This window comes from Oenanthe melanoleuca, chromosome 1, assembly GCF_029582105.1.
Source record: "Oenanthe melanoleuca isolate GR-GAL-2019-014 chromosome 1, OMel1.0, whole genome shotgun sequence".
Classification (NCBI taxonomy): domain Eukaryota; kingdom Metazoa; phylum Chordata; class Aves; order Passeriformes; family Muscicapidae; genus Oenanthe; species Oenanthe melanoleuca.
Genome location: NC_079333.1, coordinates 56,745,142 through 56,765,408, shown reverse-complemented (window position 1 = coordinate 56,765,408; position 20,267 = coordinate 56,745,142).

Sequence of the window (20,267 nt, the reverse complement as noted above, 5' to 3'; positions counted from 1 at the left end):
AAGCAAGACTCTGAACCTTTTGTGCAGTCTGAACAGCTACATGAAAGGAGATCTTTGCAGTTTGTAGAATACATGACAAGCACAGGAACAGAGATGTGAAATAAAAAGAATTTCCATGGCACCTACATTAATTTCTCATTAATTCATATCGATTAACACCCTTATTTGCTGAGAATACAAATGCCTATAATTTGCTCATAAAGTAATACATTTCTTTGTGAATTCAGTATGTACCTTTGGCTGCTCTGTATTCCATTATATTTCCACTCTCACTTGCAGAAAAACTTCATTTTGTCACCATTTCATTTGATGCAATTCTTTCTTTGCCTTCTATGTCATGGAATTAGTCACTTGAAATTTGCCTTGGAATTGCATCTCTTGCTCTGCTGCACACTGTACAAGAACACCTGTCTTGCCAAGAAAATAATGGTAGTCAAGGGCAATTTTCAGGATGGTGTGGCTCTGGCCAATTAGAATAAATTAGAATTTAAAAAAAAACAACAACTGACAACAAAACAAAAATATTGTTAGTTTAAAGAGATGTTTATGCACCATGTTTGAACACATGACAATTTTAACATAAGATTTTTTTTAACTTTTTATTCAGTGGTAGATTTAACTGTCTAAACTCCTTTACTCATCTTTCTCATCCTTTCTGAGAACACAAAAGACTGTAAGAGAGCTTATATGAGGAAGGAGTGGATGGGGTAGAAATGCAATTGTTTTACTATGTAATTCAGCTGACATCCTCCATTTTTCAAAGACAAGTAGAGGGATAAAAAAGACTTCAAATAAGCATTGAGATCTGACCATGCTTTAGAGGTATACTAAATTAGTAGTAACCATGTGATAAATATAAATTATCATTCTTTAAAAAAAAAAAAAAAGAATATAAGAAAAAACCCATAATTTTTTAAAAATCTCAATAAATATTATTTTCAGTGAAGTGAGACATATATAGAGAAGTTGCACTACTTTCCAAGACACTAAAAGTCTCATGCTATTTTCTTCATGGTTATAACATGACACAATTCAGCCACTGCTGAAGATCCTGAGAAAGCTAAGTAACACATAAGAAAAACTGCTAAAATATAAGCAAAGTTATGAGTTAACATACTTCTACTACTGAAGTTAATACTTAGAACTCAGCATGATCAGAGTTCAGAGAAAAAAGGTTAATGATATTGAGAGGTGAATCATATTGTCAATAAACAAGGACACTCATCAGGTTTTATGTTTGTGGGTCCCTCAGCAATATTTGATATTGTGATTGCTAGAATGAATAGAATTTCATTTAAGAAATGTGTCAAATTCAAATAAAAACGTTAATATTATTTGATTATTTTTTTTTTCTTTTTGGTCATGATTTGTGTCCATACCATGGAAAAAGTGTGTTAATATTTTCTGTGCCTTACAGTTTTGGTTCTCTCATCATCCAGGCAGGTACAATATGGTTGCTTTCCAAAGGCTCCTTCCCAATGTGTCTCAGAGGCTGTTTACCAAAAGAAAATGCACTTGCAGGTTTAACCAATGCCTTCAGCAAGACAGCTGAGAAGCCCAGGTCCATGTTGTATGCCATGATATACATAAGAGTTCCAGGGTAAGTTCAACCAAGTCTTTGATAGTGCTTTGAATTTGGTTTTCCCACAGTTTTCTCATCTCTTGACTATCCACAGTCTACAGACATTAGTTTGAACTCAGTGTGTATGTTGACTTAGACTGCTTTCTTTATTTCCATTCAGAAAGAAATGTGAGATTGAAAGAAAGACATATATGCCATTACCCAGCCCTTTCTTGGCCTGGGAGGAAATGATTTTCTGAATGAAGAATAACTGACTGAAAGTTGACCTGAGAAATACAGAAATGGAAAGAAGGTATTTGTAAATCTCACATTGATAGCGAAATCCTGGTTGTTTCAGGTCACAAAATCACAATTAGAGTGTTCACTGCATTCTTTCTATCATACACCTGTGTTCCTAGATGATCATAGCATCCTTCGCATTCCAAACTTTTTTAACTGGCTACAACTCTCTAGCCTCACCAGCAATCTCCAACCCATCCAGTTTCAACCAGTCCAGTGTATTTTCCTATCAACACACACTACAAATAATGGTGGGGTTTTTTCCCCATTGAATACTGCTTTACACATAAAAAGTTATGAAAGTTCTTACTGCCCTGTTTTTGAAACTAGGACCATAGAAACACAGAGCTATTGAGACTTGAAAAAACTTCTGGTTAACCTCCTATTTAAGAAAAGCCACCTGGGCTCCTTGGTGTGTGCCCAGGACCACGTTCAGATGGCTTTTCAATAACTCCAGGGAAGGAAACTCCACAAACAGCTGTTTTCAATCACCCTCGCAGTGAAAAAGGCCTTTTCTGGTGTCCAGACATTTGCTTGATCTGTAATATAATCCTTTTTCTGATACACCTCTTTATATTGCCAGCAAAAGGATGCATTGCAAACTCTTGCTTCATTCAGTGCAACGACTGTGAGTTGTTGCTTTACAAAAATTCATGCTTAGTCTGTACTAGTGAAAGTTAGTCTGTCTCACCTGCAGGACTTGGAATTCTTCTTTTCTTGATGAAGAAAAATGAAGGAAAATAAAAAGTGTGAAACAGTGGGAAAGTATACTGAAAAATAAGGAAAAATAAGAAACAAGTAAAAGAGCAAACAAGGACAAATGCTACTTAATATATATACTAGTGAGGACAGAGACTAAAAATGAAAAATACCTTGGGTGACTCCAGGAAAGGCAAAGGAATACTTGACTGTATTCTGTTTAGACTGTACTTCTTATTCCTGCAGAAAAACAGGTGAAAAATGAGGGAAAGAATAACAAATGGAAAAAGAGAAGTCTTATTGTTTTTCTACTACTGCAAAAAAGTGATAGAAGATGGAAGTGTAACAAACCATGAAGAGGTCATATCACAATAAACAAAAAGGCCAAAATGAAGGACTGGACAAACACAATTAGGAGGAAAAAGATAGGAAAAACTTGAGGAAAAGGTATTTTTGACATTCAGATTGCTGCCATATAATGGGTTTGACCTTTAAATTACTGAATTTACATTTCTCTTATCTCTGCATTGTACTTAGTTCTAAGGAAAATTTTACATTTCAAAACATTTTGATCAATCCATCAAATTGAGCTATTTATGAATCTAAATAAAAATATCTGCCCTTCTTAAAGTGTATTTTTTCAAATTTGTACACTGTACTGCCAACAAGGAGATTACATGGGGCTGAAGCTAGTCATGTATGTTTCTGAAGAGGTATTTTTTGAGATTTCTCAGAACAACAGCTTGAATCTAAGTCAGTATGGCCCTTATTAAATTAAATTGCACACATGCTGAATCCTTGATATCATATTTAGTCCAAATGTTGTGAAGAATACTGAGGCAGATGATATTTAGATTTTATATGCAGTGATGATATATGCAATTTTTCTTATTCACTTGTTTTTGCAAATGCAGAGATTAGGAATGCAGCCAGGTAAATTTCTTCTTTATGCTTTTTCTTCTCTTAATTCTCCTTAATAGCACAGAACAAATAAAAAAACAAATCTAAAAAATCCCTGGACATTTGGAGGGAAATAACTGTGTTAAGGATATATCATGGTTGAACTGTATGGCATTTGCAGCAGGCAAACTTATGAACTTGCCAGCCTGTATGTTACAACCTAGTTTGAACTTTACATTACCTTGAAGTATTTCTCAGAGAATACAATACTGATTCTGCAGTTTGAGGGGTGGGTTGTAATAAAGTATACCCATGTAGCATTATGCAATATTGTGTTTCATTCTGTCTAGTAGGGTCTATAAAAGTCACTTATTTCAAAGAACATTGCAAACATACTTAAATAACAATATAGCTTCAAAGAGTGAACTGTTGAGAAAACTTGCTGTAAAAATCAAAGGTTGTCCAAGGTTACAACTAAATTAATTTAGAATCAGTGCCTTAACAGAAGTTTTGAAAGTTTGCACTACATATGCATTTCTAGGTAATTTCTTTTCAATTTTTCTATATTACCAAACAGATTAATATAATAATTGCTCAATCTAATTTATCCTTATAGCTTTCTTTATGTTAGATCTTCAAGAAAATAAAAAAGGCATGAAAGTTAACCAAATTAAAAGATGTTTTGGTAGTCCCTATTTTCTGTCTCTTCTTTTTAGCATTGTGTTGGATTAACCTTGACTGGATTCCTGATGCCTACCCAGATGTTCTCTCACTCCAAATCCTTGACTGAACAGGGAAAGAAAAGACTAAAAACTCATAGGTTTACTTAAACTAAGGAAGACTGCCTTTCACATGGCTGAATCATCACATGGATGTGTCATCACAAAAACTGCCTTGGTGAAAATTTATTGCCAATTAAAACTGTAGGACTGTGAGAAACAAAGACAAAAGTAAAACAACCCCTTTCCCCTGCCCCTTTTCCAGGCTTAGCTTCACTATTTCTTTCCCAACTCCTCCACCTCCTTCCCTGTGGACAGTGCTGGCAGGATGGGCAATGAGGATTGGGGTCAGCAGCAGTCTGTGCTCCTTCCTCCTCATATGTTCTGCTTGCTCCAAAATGGGTCCTGCCCACAGGCAGCACTCCTTCAGAAAATGTCCAACTGCTCCAACATGGGATAATCCATGGTCTCCAGGAGAATAACTGCTCTACTTTGGTCCCCTCCATAGGCTGCAGAGGAATATCTGCTCCAGTGTTTGGTTAACTTTCTCCTCCTTGTTTTTTGACCTTGGTGTCCACAGGGCTCTTTTCACACCCCTCACTGCCCCTTTCTCAAATGTGTTTTCCCTTTTCTTTTATGTGTTTATCCTGAGGTCCACCACCTTGGCTTGGGGCTGTGGGGCTCAGCTGTACCCTGCAGAGGGCTTGTGGAGCTGCCTGGAGCTGGCTGTGTCCAGCATGGGACAGCTCCAGCCATCTCTCACAGATGCCAGCTCTGCAGCCCCTACTACAAACACCTGGACACCTGCACTCAATGCAAACAACTATTAACGTGAATCTCACCACCATTATTAAAATCTAAAATTATAAGATACAACAGGAAACAAGTAAAATAGGATATTGGTACTATGATGACAAAGCAGGACAAAATTTGGATTACAAACTGGACCCTATTGACCTCTAGAGATCAATGGTCTTCCATGGTCTTGAATCCTGTTAAAATAGATCTAATGCAATGAGAGCACCAGTAAATGAGCCAGTTAGAAGATAATTAATCAACAAATGGAAAGGATAAGATTCATTGCTTTTATCTATAGCTATTTAAAAGTTAAAACCTTAGAAAGAAAACTAATCACACAGATCCTTATGTGGGCTATGAGGGAAAAAAAGCATGAAAAAGAAATTCAGAGAAGGCATGACTCAACCCTCAAAGCTGATGACCCCTCTTGTTCTGTTGATTATGAGTAAGACCTTGATTAGCAGAATTTTGCTAGTTTTTTAGATCCCTAACTAGCTTCCATATCTCTTCTAGTGGTGCTACCAATTGAGATTAATCCCAATTCAAATTTCCAGTTTCAATATCAGTGAAACTGAGTATTCATATTCTAATATACTTCATGACTCTCACTAGGACAAGATATGCTGTTCATGCTGTTCATCTTGCTCTTTTTTTTTTCCTTGCCTATTTTCAGTTGTTTTATTCATTTTATTCAATTGTAATATGTTTGATAAGTACTATCTTCCTTATGATTAATTATGCTATTCTTATGGCAAGGACATGTTAGTTCCTGATCAAACTTGTGTGGTCTTCTCAAGATACGAATAAAAAATTAAATTAAATCTCCATACATAGAGTCTGACTAATAAAATGGCAAATGTTCCTTTCAAACTTTTAATCAGTAAGAAAACAGCTTTTTTAGTTATGTCCTTTATTGTTTTTTTAACTGAATGCTAATATTGCAGCTTTATCGTTTATTTATCTCTCACTATTATGACAAAAGCATTACATGGCAGGTACAATAAAATACAATTAATGAGAAAATTGCTTCTTGCACCCTAAAGCATGACTTAGGAAGTAAAATTTTAGCCTTTAATGAGCTTTAAAATATTTGTTTAGTGAAGAACCCAACGTGAGCATACCTGACTTGTTTTTGATTTTAGACTGGGATTTTAGACCCTGTGAATTTAGATCACTTCTTATAGCAATGTAACTGTTTATAGAATTTTTTCTGGGGAACTCACTGGTAACTGGAAGAGATTCATACATCATTTCCTTTCCTAACCTCTCTATCAATCAAAAAATTTGCTGACTGGTCTTTTAATAAGTTTTATTTTTAATTGTATATTTTATTGCAAGATAGTATTTTGCACAAAGATCATGTAGAATGATATATATGTTTCTGATAAGAAGTCAATCTACAAATTTGATTGATAGAATGTTTTCTTGAGTGCAGAACACTACATTTTTTTCTATTTCTTTGTGTGCAGCAAACTGTTCTTAATATCTGATTCATTGAACAGTACACAGATTCAGTACAGTTCCTTCAGCTGAAAGAACACTTCCTTGGCAGAACACTTTAAAATGCATCAAATAACAAGCTTATGTTATTCAACTTTGTGTAATGTAGATTTAGTGTGCATATTTTTCTAACATCATTCGCTCCATTGCTTTTTCCCTTAATTCTGTTTTGAAGGTGTTAAATGTTTTTCCATAAGAAATAATATAAATAAATAGTGTGCCATTTTAGTCATTCTTTGCCTTTATTAGTGAGAACAGTAAGGCAATTTGATATAATCTGCCTGGAGATCTTTCAGTGATTAAAGCAAAAAACATAAAAAAACTAAATGACATTTTTTAAGTGAACAAAACAAGTTTTTCATAATAGCATAAGAATTAAGATTTCACAGCATGATCTTGCTACAGAGATGCCAAGAACTAATATAGATTATTAAAACACAAATGAACTTTTAAGAAGCTAAAATGATCTATACACTACAAGAATACTTAAATGAAGATAGAAAATTAAATTTGAAAGCATTACTTCATGAAGATCAAAGATTAGGATGATGCCAGGTTAAAAGATTTTGACATTTTATGACACCAGAAATAAATGAAGTAATTTCTTTCTCAAAATATGTATAATATAGCTTAGTATAGTATAGTATAGTATAGTATAGTATAGTATAGTATAGTATAGTATAGTATGAAGCCAAATGTCAAGTCCTTGCACTTTCCTCTCATTTCTAACAACGTGTACAATATTTCTGTTTCTCCAGTCACCAGGGACTTCATCTGGCTTCCATAACTTCTCAAATATCATGGATAGTGGGTTGGCAGCTACATAAGCCAAGATACTCAGGACTCAGGACTCTGGAATGTGTTGTGTCTTGTCTGGTTACATATACTTACATATGTTCAGGTTCCTCAGGTGGTTACAAATCTGATTTTCTCTTATGCAATTAGGGACTTTGCTCCTCCGATCCCTGTAGCCCCTCCACCCAAAAGATGTGGAAAGAGAGATTGCCAGTGAAGACTGGTCAAACACTTTTTTGAGTTCCTCAGCTTCGTTCTTTGTTCTTATCAGTTTGTCAGCCTTGCTCATCAGTGGGGGCACGCTTTCTTTGACCTGCCTGTTCTGGATGAAATACCTGTAGAAGCCCTTCTTGTTATCCTTTGTGTTGCTTGTCAAGCTCAGCTCCAGCTGCACCTTGGTCTTCCTCACTCCATCCCTACACAACTGGGTAGCCTTCCTATACTCTGTCCTGAACACCAGCAGTGAAATATCAGTTTAAAATAGATTTCCTGTAATAATAATATTTATGATCTATTATGTGAAAAACAATTGAGAAAAGCAAATATATAACTATATATTACTAAAACAGAGACACAATGTTTTATTTCTAAAGTAATTCTTATGCTGCCTGGAGTGATCTCTTAAATAAATGTTGACATTGTGAAACCAAATTTGGAAAAGGAGTGGAAGATGCTTTATTTTTAATTTTTTTTCTTTTATTTAGTTGTTTGGGTTTTGTTTTTTTTTTTCATTTCCAAATGCACTTTAATTGATGATAGATTCAATAATTTTTCTTTAAACTGAGTCTTTTTTCCCCATGACAGTAAGTGATAGGGAATTTCCCTGTCTTTGTCTTGATGCACAAGCATTTTAATTTTATTTTCTGCTCACTTAAGGAAGAATAGTGAGATAGTGGCTTGGTAGCTATCTATCAGCCAGAAAATCTCAACCCAACACAGCAGGTTTCAGTGTTAACCTATTTCCAATAGGCTCTACACATATATTTAACCAGCTAGCAGTATTTTGGTTTTCTTTGTTTTACTTCCTTGACACATAATCTATTATTTTTTATTATAACATAATAATTCATAATAATTAATATCTACTGGTTTTGGAAAAATATTTGATGAAATAGAGTTTTCTTGTTTGGTGGATTTTTTTTGTTTCTGTTTTTTTGTTTGTTTGTTTGTTTTTCCTTTTAAAGTTTCGACAAGACCTATAAAAAATGCTAAAAATTCCATGCATTAGTTAGAAATACCATCAGATTGGGTTGTGTGAGACTAAAACATGTGAAAACCGGGATTCTAATCTGTGATGACAGACAGTGTACACAGAGTTTGTATTTCATAGAAATTAAGAAAGCCTAGTGCATCTTTCAGCTTTGCATGGCATTCACAAGAATTTAAGATTAAAGATGGGTGCCACTAATCAGTGTACTGGCATATATCCTGTGATACCTTGTTGCCAGTAATTTTCAGGAAAAAAAGATACCTGGAACACTTAGAGCAAATATGGGATAAAATTCCCTTCAGAAAGTGCTTATTTAGCATATCTATCCTCTTTAACCTGCTTATTCGAGAATTCTGCAAACACATTATGCTAACTGCATTAGAAAGGCAAAGATGTGAATGGATATTAATGAACTATCATACTTTTTATGACAAAACAGAAAATTATTCCTTATAAGAGACCATATTCACAACCATAGGACTAGCTTTTTAATACACACACCAAAGAAATTTATTTTGCCATTATTCCAGGCTCTTTTATGATCTAATGAAAGTGGATGAAGATACTTCCTTCACTCCTCTTTTCTCCATGTATAAAACACATTTAGGAAAAAAAATACATTTTTGAATATGGAAATGATAAATTTTTTTCACTTTTTGCACTTCATTGTCATTAACAATATCTTTTAAGATCATGCATTGTCTCCCTTTTACATGGAAAGACTGGGAGGATAAAAAAGCTGATGATGAAACATGGTATGGGCAACATTTCATCAGTCTTTAAAAGTCTTTAACATGAAACACACTAAAAGTGTAAAATATGCAGTAGAACTTGCAAATTTGTCTTAAAATAATTCTACTAGAAATAGCTTTTAAATTTTGTAGGAAAACAGCTCTGTAAAATATTCCTCCTTTGAGATGATTCATTGCCTCCAGGTTTAGGTATTACGGAAAGATAAATGCTTCCATTTTGATGTTTTAAAGTTCATTAGTTAAAAGCATGGAATGAAAAATGTTTTGATATTATTTTGTTTCAATTTCCAAATATTCAAAGTTTATTATTTGATTTAAGAAGACCTTTAAATACTTTGAATCAGAAGGAGTATAGAACATGAGGTTATCCAAGAAGAAAGAGAAGAAAGTGGTGAGTTTGAAATCTGCTGAATGGCACTGAAATGCTCATGTTTTATGAAAGATGTTTTTTCACTTTTGTTGTAAATTGAGTCATCAGTGAAGCCCTCTCTACCTGCCTGTATTGCTGTCTAGCTACATGCTGTGGACATAGAAACTGAGATAGAGAGCATTTGTATTTCTTAAATTAACACACCACTGTTGGAATCAGAGACAAAATTATGAGGTTTTTAAGTGGTAGTCATTCAAAATGGCAGCACTAGCTTTTTCTTCAAAATAGACCTGCTATAAAACTAGAAAGGTGATGCAGGCCTAAATCTAGAAAACTTACAGACACATAAGTACAAGAAAACCAGATAGAGTTCACCAAGGGGTAGGTCATGTTTGACTACCTTGATAAACCCATATGATGAAATAAATTATCTTGATGCATGAGAGGAGAGTGATGGACATTGTCTATCTGGTCTTGATTAAGGCTTAAGACACTGTCTCCCATAAAATTCTCATAGACAAGCTGTTGGAGTCTGGGCTAGATGAGCAGTTAGGTTAGTTAAAAATGAGCTGAATGGCTGGGCCCAGAGCCGTTAATCAATGGCTCAAATTCTAGTTTGAATTGGGGGCCAGTAACTAGCAGTTTACTCCAGGGATCAGTACTGGGTCCAGTCCTGTTTAATATCTCCATTAATAGATGTAGATGATGGGGCAGAGGAAACCTTGGCAAGTTTTCTGTTGATACAAAACTGGGAAAGGTGGTGGCACACCAAAGATTCATGTTCCCATCCAGAGGGACCTCAACAAGCTAGAGAACCCAGATGTGAGAAATGTCATGGAATTCAACAGGAACTGAAAAATCCTATACATGGGAAGAACATCTCCAAGCATGAATATATGAGCTAGGAGCCACACAGGTGAAAAACAGCTTTGTAAAAAAAGCAGTCTGATTGAAACAGTGTCTGATTAAACAGGTGTCATCAAGGAACCCTTGCTGCAAAGAAGTCCAACGGTATGCTGGGTACATTCCACAGTGTTTGCCAGGAGCTCTGTGTGGGTGATCCTTCCCTTTTCTCAGCACTGATGAGGTCACTCTTTGAGTCCTCTATCCAGTTCTGGAATCCTCAGAATGAGAGAGTTATGCAGATTCTGAATAGTCCAACAAAGGGCCACAAAGATGAGATGAGCATCTCTCCTGTGAGAAGAGGCTGAGACATTTGGAACTGTTCAGCCTGGAGAACAGGTATAAATATGTTAAGAGAAGATCTAAAGAAGACAGAGCCAGACACTTTAGTGGGACCCATCCTGTGATTCTATGACTGTGATGTCATAGTGGATTTTCTCACTTCTTTTACCATCAGCGGATTATTGTGAAATAATTGCAGTTTTTCCTCTGGAAATGGGAAGCCTCTACAAGGTATGAAATCGCTGGCAAAATTAGTTGTGTATTATAGAGTTCTGTCTAATAGAGACATCAGATGCTCATTCTTGCCTTTGGATAGACTTTATCTGTGAGTCTATGGCTAGACCCTTCCAACGCTGGATTCCTTTGCTTTCAGCTGAAAGAATAGTTATTTAAGTTGGGATTTTTTTATTGCAATCATATTTCTTTCCCAGGACATTTCTGAAGAATAATCATCCATTTGAAGATGAGAAAACCAAGACCTTTTAGAAATAGGAAGGATAATTGTAATAATAAGACAATATCTTTATGATATAAAGGATAAATAGGAAATAAAACTGTGTGGAAAGTACTGGAGTGAGAAAGAGGGAGAGATCAAGAGACTCCTTATGAAATCTAGCAGAGATTCTAGATATGAAACAAAAACTATACCCTCCAAATAGCTCACAGATAAATTTTTATAGTGCTTTGATTGTGCAATGTACTTAGCACACTATCCATTTTGTTGGTATGAGAAAGGGAAGTAGGGTGAAAAAAATTAAATTGTATGTTCACTGTGATATCCAATAAAGAAGGCATCAATATTATAAAACAATAGCAAAAAGAGCAATTAGTAAAGGTTGAAAACTTAATCACAAATAACTCATTTCTAACTGATTGTCATCCAGAGATAAGAGAGCAAAAATGTTGAGGTTCTTTCCTAAGATCTCCATTTAAAATAGTGATGCAACATGAGCTCTGAATAATCTCTTCATGCTTTAATCTCTAAACAGATTATGACTTTTTGCCATAAAGTTTTAAGTATCAAATCACACGTATGTCCTTTGTTTATGCAGGTAACATTGAATCTGAAATTCTGATGAAAAGATTCTTTAAGAAACATGAAATATGAAAAATTGTTAAGGCTTTTGTAGTTTTAAACTTACTACAAGGAAACGAAAAAGAATTTAAGAACACAATAGCTAAAAATTGTATATTCTTGCATAACAATAATGTGATTTTGAAAAAAACCCAAACTACTAGAGTTTTTTTCATGTATTGACATAGAAATTTAGAGAAGCTATAATTGCTCTCTCTAATCTCAAGACTGTTACACATCCCTTTCCAGTTACTGTAATTGGCAACATCATCATACTTTTTTCAAGGCTGAAGAATTTAGGATGGAAATAATCCTTTCTGAATGTCCATGATCCTTTCCTATTAAAAAAAAACCAAAAAAAAAACACTCTAAAGCAAATATATGTTTTATCTATAGTTGGGGGAAAAAAAAAAGCAAAGAAGAAGAAGAAGAAGAAATAAATACCACTGTGTTTTTTACATAAGACACTCTTTTCTAAGCACAGATTTCAGGTATCAGTTTTTTATGGTCTTATCTCTTCGAACAGAAAAATAAAGCAAGAGAAAACAGCACTTGAAGTTCAGTCCTGGAACACAACCTTTGCAAGACAAGAGAGAGTGATGAATAGACCATTCTATATCCCATTCTCTCAGAATTAGTACCTTAAACCTTATTCTTAAAGCATTTTTAGCAAAAACATATATTTCTATATGACATGATTATTTATCAGGTGAGCCAGCTTCCTTTGACAAAAGCTTCACATTTTCTGCTAAAAACCACTGGTGAAGTATTAGGCTACCTGAATCTCTCAGGCACAAAACACTGTTCCCTTGAGGTTGATTATTTGGCTTCCTGAATATGTCATTCTAAAGAACAGCAGATACATCTTCCAGATTCAATTATGGAGAGGCGACACCATCATTTCCCCTTAATATAACAGTTTATCTTGTATTGTGAAGATCAGGAAAGCCAATCCTAATGAACAAAATGTCAAGCATATGGGGGTAGGAAAGATAGCTGAAATGGCTCATCAGATCAAGATATGAGGCAATCCAGCCCAGGAAAATTAAATACTAAATGATTATTGTGTGCAAAGGCTGGGCTCATCTGTGCATGAATTAAATTTATTGTTTTAATTTATTTTTAAATAAAAATGCAACTTCTCAGGTTTAAACATATCACTTGTCTTTAATAAATTTGTCATTGTGTCTTTATCATATACGAATTTGAGAAGTAAACTTAGTATAGGGAAAGCACAACTAAATAATTGCTTAATGTTTGTAATCTACACTAATCATATATGTGACAATCTTTTAATATTTGGTCATAACATTTGCCATAAATAAGGATATGAAAAAATTAACTAATCTTTTCCACACATTATATTACATGTATGATTATGTGTCTAATTTGAAATGTCTAATATTCAATAAGTTCATTATTAGTGTTTACAGAACAGGACTCAAATGGCAGGAATCTGTTTCAGAAGGAATAAGACATCATAATCTGAAATTAGGATAACAGTTACAAACCTTTTCTTTGATCTGCACTGAGATATAGAGATACACACTAGAAAATTCTAAACCAAGTAGAGCAAGCAGTATTTGGAGGCACTATTTGGAACCAACTTTGTACTGCACTATCTCTACAGCTTTATGCAGTAATTAACAGAGTGCCAATAAATGTTGCTGTTCACACACAATCATTTATGTTGGAAAAGACCTCTGAGATCAAGCTCCGACTTTGACCGATTACTAGCTTGTCAATGAGACCATGGCACTAAGTTCCACATCCAGTCATTTTTGAGCAACTCCAGGGATGGTGACTCCGCCACCTTCCTGGGCAGTCCATTCTAATATTTAGCAAAGCTTTCCGTGAAGAAATTCATCCTGATATCCATCCTGAACCCCAACAGCACAGCTTGAGGCTATGTTCTCTCATCCTGTCACTGGTTGCAGGGGAGGAGAGGGTGACCAGCACCTGGTCACCCTGGTGTTTGTGAAAATTCTTTTCCATTGAAAAATACAAATTTAAAATTCCAGTCACCATTCCATGGTGCTTGGCTTCAACCGTGTTCTCATGATCAACTAAATGTAGGTATTTATCAATTGTTTTAATTTTTTTAATGTTAATTTTTAAAATTTCTTGGAACTTAAAGAAACAGCATCCTATAAAACCTGTAAATTTTCTTTCTTTTTACTTTTTCTAGGACTGTACCAATTATGAATTTTAAAAATATTTCAGTATAATAAAAAAAGACAATTAAGTTCAATAAATAATGAAAACAATCAAGAAGCTTGTGGATAGAACAGCACGCTACTTCTATTTTATCAGAGTTAATTGTGTACCTTGAATGAGATTATAAATGCAGCAAAAGAATTTTCTGAAGTTTGTATGTTACTTATTCAGTTGCCATGTCTAGAATGCTAAATACTTATTTCTTCTATTGCATTTCAGTCCTTTCATTGCTCAGATCTAGAGAATAAACACATCATTACCATTACAATCCAAGCTGGGAAATTGGCAAATCAGAAATTGAAAAATCTTTGATGTCCTATATCATATAAAATAGGTAAAGTAGCTAAGGAAGACAAGTCTAAAGCACCTTGGTTCAATTTGTGTGAAAGAAGGCAAGAGATGCTGTGGTGCCTAGGGGAAGGTCATGCTTGAAGAGCAGAGCCTGATTTAGAGCCAAAGCCTGTCACACACCCGGGCTTATCCAAAGTTTCAGGGAGAAATGATGGAGTGCATCCCAGCCTGCAAGCACTGCAGTGAGGACAGCCCTTTTCCCAATAAATATTAAATAAAAGCTTGTAAATTTATAGTGCCAGCTGAACTCTTTCTTTCTCATACTCATGAGCTTTACCCACCTTCATTTTCCCTCCTTCCTCCTAACAAAAAGAGGTACAGGGTAATTTTTTTTAGAAAACTAGACAAAAGGAAATTCAGTATTTGGATGTGATCTTATTCCTATACTTTACAGGTCTGGGGGTTTTTTGTTGTTTTTGGTGGATTTTTTGTGAGGGGGAGGTTTGTTGTATTTTTTTTCTTTTTTCTTTTCCTTTTTTAAACAGAACTGACTACAGATCTTGGATAAGTGAACATTGTCACTGGTTAAGCAATTGCAAAGCATTAGAGTCAGTGTGAAAAAGAAAGCAAGAGAGTTCCAGTGTGTCTTTTGTCCTTTAAAGAATTTTTGGAGCTTATACATTTTGTATGCACATAACAAAAAACACAAGTATTTTTCATGGCCTTTCCTTTCTCAAAAAGGCTAAATAGAATTCACTATGAAAGAGAGAGAAAGCAATTATTATTCAAGTTAATATATGCACACCACTGTTACAACGTATGTAATTTTTTTCTTTGCTTGACTGACCTATATTTTAAATATTTCAAAATATTTTTGCAGCTTGATATAATTATGCTAGTAAAACATGACACCAGATAAAAAGCTTGTTGAGCTGTATAGATTAAGCAATATGGTATTGTGGGTTTTCATTTTGTTGGTTGTTTTTTGTTTTCTTTCTCTTCTTTCTCTTTCACTAACAATTATGTCAGAATTAGATCTCTTTTTACTTACTACTGTGAATTTAAAAATATTATAATCTCTCCTAAATTGTGTGGTCATATAACTATAGTGTAGAGAATGCCAATAGTAATTATCTGTTGAATAAGCAGAGGGAGGTTTGAATGATTTTTTTCATTAAAAGAAGTGACTGTTTTTTCAGCTTCTTTCATCATTACAGACATTGGACATACTCTTTTTTGGTTATGTATGTTTTAGTATGTATGAGCTTCTATATAAACCAGTACACAAGCATTTACTTGTGCTAGCACTTTATTGAATCTGTTTTGGTAAACTATGTGAAGAGCAGAATCAGAGAGAAGACAATGGGAAAATCAAAAGTCTTGAGTAAAGCTTTCCAGCTCTACCTATGGAAGGATTGAGATATATATGGGTGTTTTTGCTTTTATTTATTAGGAAGTGCTTCATGATAACAGATCATGAACAGAACATAGCTTCCACTAATATCTTTTACTGCAGTAAACATTTTATGCAACCTCAAATTTTGACAAAAAGTTATTGGTTTTGATAGAAAACAATGAAGGTTTGCATATTAATAGGATTTTATTCTTATATATAACTATTTGAAAAAATACACTGTTGAGGTCTATTTCCTGTGTTTTTGTATGAACACAAAGAGAAAAAAAACCAAACAGAAACAACAAAACAAAACCCATCCATCTACAGTAAAAGAAACTATATATTATACGTGCTATGGAATTTATTAAAGATTAAAACAAGATGAGAGTTTTTGAAGGCCATTAACCTTCTCTCATCATAAATATGTATTCAGTATTGCTGTGTGGATCAATGCAGTACTGGGCAGCAAAATGATGCACTGCATACAAAACTGAAGCTGATAAACAAAATTTACCAAGTAGGTACATGAACAGTAATTAATCTTCATGCATGAAAAAGTTAGCTTTACAAAGTGTACATGTACATGAATTTTCCTAATATTTCCTAACCAAGTTCTCTGAAACTTTTATTATTATATCACTTCATTGCTCTCTCTTTCTTCTTTTAAATTTATTTCTTCTTTTTCTATTGGACAAAATATTGTCTTCCTTTCTTCCTAGTAGCCCCTGATAAGTTAAATTTAATCAATCATTCAAAATATATTTTTAAAGTATCTAAGTATTTCTATAACAGGACTGGTTTTTTTTCTAATCAGACTCTGAAAGCAAGTTTAAATGAAAAATATGTCATAACTTCTGTGCTCTGAATCAAACTGTAATACTAATCTCCCTCACAGAAACTGTTTACTCCTCAGAGGAGAAGATGGCTGATGAACAACTTCTGCCTGCTACTAGCATCACACAGTTTGCACATATTCAGAATGAAAAGGCAAAAAAGCTGGATATGAGTCATTCTTAACTCTTTCATTTTCCTTGGATATAGTTAAGTTATTATAGAATCTTAGGAAAATACTAATGATGAAAATATTTTTATTCTTTTTTTTTCTAAGATTTTTCAAATAATAACCTTAAATTTGGATACCATAATGCTACAAATAAAATTATTTTTTATTTTGAAAAATTATAGTTGTTTTTCCTAGCAAGGAAATGTAGACATCTAGAATCATTCCAAAGCAAGAATCATACTCCTTAAATTGACTTTTAATAGAAAAGTCTATCTCCCACACCTGAATACTTTTTAAAAATGGAGTCAAAATTATTTCATTAGAAAAAAACCCCAACTCAATACACAAGGTGTAGGCATTAATAATACGAGATAACACTTCTAGATCTAATTTACATGTGAGTGTTTTTTTATAACCTTTAATTTTAGCTAGCCGTATAAAATGACAAGCTTTCTTTGTTTCCTTAGTTTGGTAGATGAATGTCATGATATGAAATTGTAACTCCATCTACTTGTATCAAATAAGTAATGAGTTTTTGTTGAACTGCAATACTTGACATTATGAGGTTTACATCTTCAAAAGTATTTCAGAATGCATTTTTCTATTAATGCCTTGTTGGAAGTCATGCTTATTTCATCAAAAAAGACTCATTCTTTCTGCTTATAGCACTCTAAATGAATACCTTTATTGTGTTGTGACATTTCTGAGTCATGTAGACACTCTCAGAAATCAAAAATGTGCCTTAGTGTTCTTTTCGTATGAAATCTATCTTTTTCCAATTTAGTTTTTAAAATTGGTTAAGACAAATTTGAACTTGTTTATTTATAGCAATAAAATGATCAATACTAAGGAGAAGACTTTCATAGTCCTCATGACAGAAGACATTTCGTATTGTTACGTCTTCTCTTAGATCGTTTAAGTACCCAATTAAAAAATGTGTGAAAGTACCATCCTCCAATCTAATGATAGACAGATAAAGCTGAAATGTGCTAATACACCCAGAGTTATCATCTACTCATCAGTGCAGGAAATTAAAGATAAAACACTTGATTTCACAGACATTCACATGAGTAAGATATTGAATATGGCACAGTCATCAAAAGAAATGCCATATGGAAACCCATATGGCTTCACAGATAAGTGCTAACAGACTTATGATTTACTCTTAAAAAATTAAAAGTGCTTTCTCTAATGAAGAACCACTGCATGAAAAGATGCAACAGAAAGATAATAGAGGCAAGGCCAGAAAAGTAAAAGGGAAAAAAGAAAAAATATACATTTAGTTGTTGAATGATCACTTTTCAAATTTTCCATGTATAGGAATATATATATTCTACAAATAATTTATTGCACTTCCTATTTTCTTAGTCACTATTTCTCCTTCAAATCTTCTGACTATACTCAGAGCAACTGAGAAAGAAAAGAAAACCAGACATTATCTAGAACATAAAGAAGCAACTAGATTATTGATAAATCTTATGATTTTGTTCAGGGCAGGCTATTGACCACGGTCATCCTGGACAATTGCTACAGAGAAACAATCAGAGAATCTGTGTATCATTATTTTCTTCTACCTGCAAATTGTTCCTGAATGCCACCACTGTCATCAGCTGAGTAGGATGCTCAATTTGTGCCTTCTATCTCTGGAATATGTGAAGAAATTGATATGATTACTTTTCCTGCCTCATCACTATTCACACATCTTAAATTGTGAAATGATTGAACAACCTAATTTGGAAGTGACCATAAACCACATGATAAAGTCAAGGAAAACTTCTATTTTCAACTGAGTTTCTCCAGACATTATTCATCAGAGCTCTGAAAATCTGAGCAAGGAATTTCAGAATCTCTGTGGAAAAGTTGGCCCAGTGTCTGACCACCTTGTTTTTGTTTCATTTATTGTTGTAATTTTCTTAATAACAAGAGGAAATTTTCCTTGATGTAACTTTCATGCATTCTTCTCATTGTTTTGCTGCACCACACAGGAAAACTGGGTTAGGTCTTCTAAAAACACATTGAATAGCAAAAGACAATGTTTTGTGTACCCCTTAGCAATCTGTTTTCTAAAGTAAACAAAGCCTGTGCACTCAGCCTGTCCTTGTGATACTCTGTAATCACAGAATCCCAGAATCAATTAGTTTGGAAAAGACTTCTGAGACTATTGTGTCCAACTTTTGACAGATCACCACCTTGTTAACTAGATCAGGGTTCTAAGTGCCATGTCAGTCCAGCCACTAGACAATCTCATGGATCTCCCATGGCTTGCTCCAGTTTGTCAATATCTTTCTTATTCCAGGGAACCCCAAACTGGAATATCCCATTTTTAAACAATCATATGGTAATAGTCACTTTTAAACTGTTGGCTATGTTTTAATGGTAAAGCCAAGGTGGAATTTAGCCATCAGTGCTATGTTGGGAGAGAATAATTGGAGTATATGAGGTCATGAGATCCCTTGTGACTTTATATATTCTATAATGCTGCAATTTAAAATGTGTAACAAATGATAGGAGGAGGCAAAATCCCATAACTCATTGGGCTGAGGACAGCAGTTGAACTCATGACCAAATCACAGATTTAATATGACTCACATCTTCTGCTTCTGAGGACGGGTCTGGGAAGAGAACACATTTCTCACATGTCCAAGTTCTGCAGATTATTGCTATGATTTAGTTCTCTAAATAATAGTAGCATAAACAAATCAAGATAATTCTTGTAATATCCTCCTCCAGCATCTCTTTTGAGTAACTCAAAAAAGAACACAAAATTAAGTGGAAGGAAAGGGCTGCCCATTTCTTAAGTTCATGAGAGTTCAGGTCTTCTAGTGATGATAGCTAAAATATTAATATTGATTCTTCACAACTGGCTGATAGTTATATAAAAAGCGTATTACATGTAAGTCAGGCAAGGCATCTGTAATATTTGTCCTCTGATTACTCATTATCTATTTACTTTTTAATAGTAATTACTTTTAAATATTGCTCATGGCTTTCATGTTCTTATTTTCTAGATAAGATATTTCTAGATTATCATAAATAGTATTTTTGTAAACTTTTGAATGCTCTGAAAAGTATAATTTTAGTCCATAAATGTAGATCTAGTTGCAAAAAACAAAATGCTTCCTTCTATTGTTTCCCCTTACCAAAAAAGTAACACATAGTTGTAAAAAACACATTTAATCAAGAATTCAGAATTATAATTTTGGGTATAATTTTCATGGAGTCTCTAACTCAGTTTTATTACTGTGAGTAATAAAGACTTGTAATGCCACCACATTAAGAAAATAAATTTTATTCATCTGGAACTGTGCTTTTTCTTCCCTGAATGATAAGATAATCAAGTAATTTGATACAGAACAGTAAGTCAAAGAGAGAGCAGGGTCCTGAATAGCAATAATTTCAAACACAATCCTTTTTTTTATTATTTCAAGAACATAGAATCAATACGGAAGAGTCAAAATAGTTTTAAAGAACTCAATTATTTCCTAGTGTTGAAAAT